This window comes from Rhinopithecus bieti, unplaced genomic scaffold (assembly GCF_001698545.2).
Source record: "Rhinopithecus bieti isolate Rb0 unplaced genomic scaffold, ASM169854v2 scaffold_17962, whole genome shotgun sequence".
NCBI classification, from domain to species: Eukaryota; Metazoa; Chordata; class Mammalia; order Primates; family Cercopithecidae; genus Rhinopithecus; species Rhinopithecus bieti.
The window spans coordinates 2765849-2771454 of record NW_016809457.1 but is presented as its reverse complement, the minus strand read 5'-3'; the positions used below and the strand labels follow the sequence as shown (position 1 = coordinate 2771454).

General features: G+C 38.6%; 1 long non-coding RNA gene across 1 annotated transcript in view; it reads right to left on the bottom strand.

Annotated features, from left to right (window-relative positions):
* Positions 1-2611: 2611 nt before the first annotated feature.
* Positions 2612-5606, bottom strand: part of LOC108540372 (uncharacterized) — a 4448-nt gene continuing 1453 nt past the window's right edge. Inside the window, exons 2-3 of the long non-coding RNA XR_001888653.1 lie at positions 4933-5080; positions 2612-4466 (exon numbers count right to left, since the gene is read on the bottom strand). This is a non-coding gene — a long non-coding RNA (uncharacterized LOC108540372). The remainder of the gene's footprint in view (positions 4467-4932; positions 5081-5606) is intronic.

The window sequence follows — 5606 nt, the reverse complement described above, 5'->3', positions numbered from 1 at the left end:
TTCTTCCCTGGGCCTCTGTGTTTCCAATTTTCCTTTCCTATGTCTTATAAGGTCACCTGTCATTGGATATAGTGCATACCCTAAATCCAGGATCATTTCATTCTGAGATCCTTAATTATAACTGCAAAAAGACCCTATTTTCCCAAAAGGTCAAATTCACAGGCACTGGGAGTTAGGACTTGGACGTATTTTGGAGGACACCATTCAACCCACTATAGAAGTGTTATATCATGATCATCCAGAAGAATCAGGAAAGTTATATAACTAGGGAAGTGTAGAGAGACTATCTCTCAATGTCAAGAATCCATATGAACTTTTGATAATAATTTGAAATAAGACCATTCTACATACTTCTGTGTTTTTCCTTGGCAATATTCTGCTGCTTGAATGCCAACATGAACTAAGTGGGTAATTAATTTAACCAAAGTTGAAATTTTGTGAGGCATGCATAATAAATAGAATGACCAAGATATTATGAACCCTGAATAGAAGTGGCTATGTAGTGTCGAACTATAGTGTAGTACATAAAAGGTGAGGACAAGAGAAGACAGAGGAATTGTCAAAGTGTCAATGGATTAGAGGTCATTATAAGGTTAAAAAGTAATCAAAATGGGGATGGAGGTGTTTGCATGAGAATGAGTAGAAAGTAATGGCTAGGGGATAGGATACTTAAAATTGAGATTTTGGAGATTAGGGTTTCTCTCTTCTAGCTGCCCATTAGAATAACCAGAGATTTTGAATTAATTGTCTGGGGTAGGGCCCTGGAATTGGTATTATCCCAAGAATTACTCACGTATAATATATATGTCCATGGTCCTATGAACATGTATGAAGGTATTGTGGAGGAAATAAAAATCAGTGGAGGTGAAATAAGAGATCAGAATATTACAAAGATCTCCCCAGGAGTAGGAGGAAATGTGAAAATTTCAGGGGATAGGGGATGATTCTTGGGAGGAAGACATGATGTAGGGACCTCAGGACAGTGGATAACTCTCTAGGATAGTTTTTTGTGGCAAGCAGGAGTACCACAAAGCCTGAAAGAGATGATCAGGTCTAAGAAAATCATCCTTCATATCATTATTTGCTCTTTTAAAATGGCACATATATTTAATAAAATGATCATTTTCTAGGGAATAACTTGACAAAAGAGCAGCTGGCTTATACCTTAGAATTATGCCAGGAATTACCAAACAATTCAAGAGGCTCTGACCTACCACCGCGGTTCCCAAGTTGCTTCTGTCAACCTGAAATAATCAAAAGGATTAGAATCTTAAAGTTTATTTGAGTGAAAACCTGGGAATTGCCATCCAGGAGACACAGACTTCAGATAAATGAGGTCAGTGCCCCAAAGACAAAAGTTAAGTTCTTGCTTATACCGGCAGAAAACAAAGAAGTTTAGTAAGATTATAACATTTTATATGCAAGGCTGGTTTATGAGTTACAACAATTGTTAGTTTGTTTTCCTTTCTGTAGGGTTGGCTTTCATGTTTTCCACTGTAAAAGTGTATTTAACATTTCATCTTAAGACAATATGATAGCCAAGAGGTCTTTGTGTGAGAAAGGTAAGAGGGAAGTTAATCTGTAATGAAGATCAACTGTGAAGAGGGACGGAGGCTTCCCTGGTGCCCTTTAGTCATTTACAGCATTTTACAAAACAACCTAGGTAAGGAAGAAGGCTAATCTGTAATCAGAGGAACACAGATTACAGGTGCTTAGGTTGCAGCTGCCTGCCATGTAACTCAGGCCTTGTAATCACATTCCTTTAAGGCTCAAAATAATTTATAATTCCAACAGCTTAGATTTTGAATTACTTATTTTCACACTTAAAACCTAAGACCACTGCCAACACCTCCCTCTGTCCTCCAGGAAGGGAGGACAGGGCTTATGCTGGATTGTTCATTATTATTGCCACTGCTTTACTCTGTGGCTGCCATTATCAAATGATCCCAAGAACCAACTCTTGGGCCTCTCCAACTATGTTGTCTTCTCTTCCTTAAACACTCCTTTATCTCTAAGAGATAGCCTGTGATGGCTTCAAAGATAGCCCCCAAATTCTCTCTTATTCCCTTTCTTCTTGAAGTGGACTGGATTTAGTGATTTACTTCAATTAATTATCTAAAGATGGAAATAATGGAATAATACTTTCAAGATAGAATTATACAAAGATTTCAAGTGGGGCTCACACCGCCAATCTTATTTTGCCTGTCAGTTCTGCTTGTTTTTAGGTAGTCTTTTGAAGAACGCAAGAGTTTTTTGGCATTTATATGATATTGGAGCAGACATACCTATATTCTTTAATCCAAATTAGCAAAGTGCCTATCTTCAGCAGGCTAAGTCACCAACTCTTCTCTGTCTCAGTGCTGCTTACTTTAATTATCTGTTTGTTATATATTAGTTTGTTTCCCCTAACAAGATCTCTTTACAGGTATGAATGCCTATCATAAGCTACTGAAGATCAAACACCACACTGTAAATTTTTCTTTTACGATTTGTTGTCCATATAGTCAAGCTATCAGTTGAGAATGCATCTTCATGCGAGGACAAGGTACAGAAGCTATACCTTAAAATAGCTTTGCTTTGAATATTCTATATAGCATTCTATTAATATTCTATAAAATTGCATTCTATTAATTTTAAATACCTTTAGACAATAACCAGGCCAATTGTCTGTACAGAAGAAATACCCCGAACCCAGTGTTTCTCTCCTTCTAAAGATGGCTATTTTTTCCTATCTCATCACAAGCATGCCTGAGTGGATGAAACAGAAGCATATGTATATATAATAATCATGTATTTCAGTTCCCCATTCTTGGTTGAATGAAGTAAGGATTTAGTTCAGTTTTGGGCAGGTGGTCTTGAGAGCCCCCATTTATTATGAAGGTTTTCATTTGTAAGGACAGAAGCCATTGCCTAGTTTTTCTTAAGTAAAACTGTGTCTGTTCAAATGATATCACATTTTATCATTCACTAAACATCAATTGATCTGGAGCATTAATAAAATAATGTCTTATATTTACATGGTTCTTTATATTTACAAACATCTTTTCATATCCTTTCTTCTTTGACCTCCCAACAGATGTGGAGCTAAATCTACAGCAGGCTCTTCTATTTCTGCTTTTCAAATGAGGAAACAGAATCGCAGTGAGGTTAAATGACTTGTCCAAATCCCACATCGAGTAAGTTATGGCACCAGAAATTGAACAAGGACTTCTGAGGCCATGATGTGACTGATTGATGTCCTCATGCATTAAATCACCAGAAGGAAAGACTATCATTTACACATGAGCAAACTCAGGTCTGATAGGTTTTGTTACATATGCTTAAACCTTCTTGGGAACAGTCCCCATGCTCTATATTATGTGAAAAGCACAGAAAGCCTCTTCTCCAGTATAACAATCTGTCTTTCATCACACTCATTTGTGTTTCACATGACTGAGTTTGCTGTTTAGGGATTTCCAAATGTAGAAAAATCAGATAAAACCCAGTGTCCCCGGTTTCAGTCTGTGTGATTATGAACACAATACTGTACTTACAGTAGGATGCCAGAGTGAATAGACGCTGTTGCCTTTGAAAAGATGAGCATTCGTTCTGACCTAATAACTACCTGACGCTGGGTACAATTATCTTTCTTCGAGTGGCACATTATTATTTGACACATTAATTGTTGTGTCATTTCTTTCCGAAAGGCATGTTGGATGTCTCATACAAGCCAGAGGCTTCCTGAGTTAGCCATGTCCGAGTGGTGCAGCACTAATTTACTTTTCCAAACTAAAATCAACCCCATCTCATCACCCGTTTTCAATTACCACAGGTGGACCTGAGCTGCCCTGTGACCTCAATGCTTTCTTCCTGTGCCTTGGCATATCTGATGAACATCAGCGAGATCCCCTTTACTCACTACAGCTATGAAAGGCCCCTCCTCTGAGGCAAACCACAGAGAGAGAGACATGGCTTTGCAGAATGGAACATCCTTTATGACATAATTCCTGCCCAGGAAGCATTGCACAAGAGTATTAGCATGGTCTCCTTTCTCTTGTGTCCATTCTAACCTGGTTTGTTTCCACGCTTTTCTAGGAAGGGGTTTCTGTATGGAGGACTGTTTCCAAAGCACAAAGACTCTATGGTCTTAGCAAGGCCCAAACATTCAAGTCTGGATGATCTTCTTCCATTGCTGCAGCTGCTCTCTGACATCCTGCACAGGCTGATGGGCTGGCGGCCCTGGGTGTGCCTCTGGGCCTGTCATCTGTCGTGTTGTTAGACCGCTGATGAGCTGTTGCTGCTTGCCTTTAAAGCCTGCACTTCTCTCTTTTCCAACTTTGGCTGCCACTAGACAATGAAAATCAAGCAGCCACAGGGCCCTTTATCCCCTTCCAGATCCAACTGGTTAAATCAGTCTTGGAGCAGAAAACAGAACCTTCCCATTGTCTTCCCAAATACATGGGATGTGCCTGTCCCATGGCAAATTACTGTTAAAAAAAAAAATCAGAATTAGAATGCATTTGATATTGCACACTTTGCTGCTAGTGAATGCCATGTCACCCTGAAGACTCATCTCCCCTTTTGGTTTTAATTGGGTCCTTTTCTGTCGCTTTCTTTTCAGCTTGCACCTGTCCCTGACATATACTGCTGCTGACTACCAAGTGAGTTGTTCAGTGAGCTAGAGGAATGATAAATTAAATATGATATGTATCACTGAATCCGTCTTTGGCTACTTCATCGTACATTATAATTTGGGAAGGGACTATTAAAATAAAATACTAAGGAATAAGCAGAAACAGCCCACTGTTAACATGTCCAATGGCAAGAGAAAATTACAGGTTTCATTGTATATGCGGCACCATCTGCCTCTTTCTGAGGCTGAGCCTTCGGCTTTCCCAGGGGAAATAGCTGTGGATAAGTTATTCAATTAGAACAGCATTATTGGCCAGCAACCTTGGAGAATTGAGTTGATGATGTTGCGATTATCCTCCTGTACATTCCTTCATGTCTCCGGCAGGTTGCAGTGCACGGCAACTTCCTTAAGTGTTTACTGAGCCCTACAGTAGAGGTGAACAATTGGAATGAAGAATATCAAGGATTCCTGAAAGAAAATCAATTTTGAATGAACTTTTCTTGCTTAGCCACAGCTCCAATATTCTGAGTCATACTGTATTTTTGTGGACTTCCATTGACTTAAGTGACAGAAATGGCAATCGGGAAGAAAGTGAATTTCATGATATGCATTTAACCTATGGCACTGCACAAAATAATTATTCAGGTACAATTGTAAGGTAAAAAAAAAAAAATACTCAGGTCTCCTCAACTGTGATATTAATCTTAGGGAATGGGGAAATCTCATAGGAGCATAATGCCATTTTAATGAAGACTTTAGTTGTTCTTCAAAAATATTTGTATCATAAAAAATAGTAATTATTTATGAGTCACTCTCTCAGGAGGTCAGATCCCTTCAGGGGTCATGCCATCAACCAAAAACTTCCTAAATGGGAGCTTTTGGGAGTGTTCATTGTTATCTCTAGGATCCTGTGATTTGTAACTAGAAGACCCAACAATATTCCTCTTGCCTCACAAAAATATTTATAATATTTTATATTTTTAAAACTTATTGA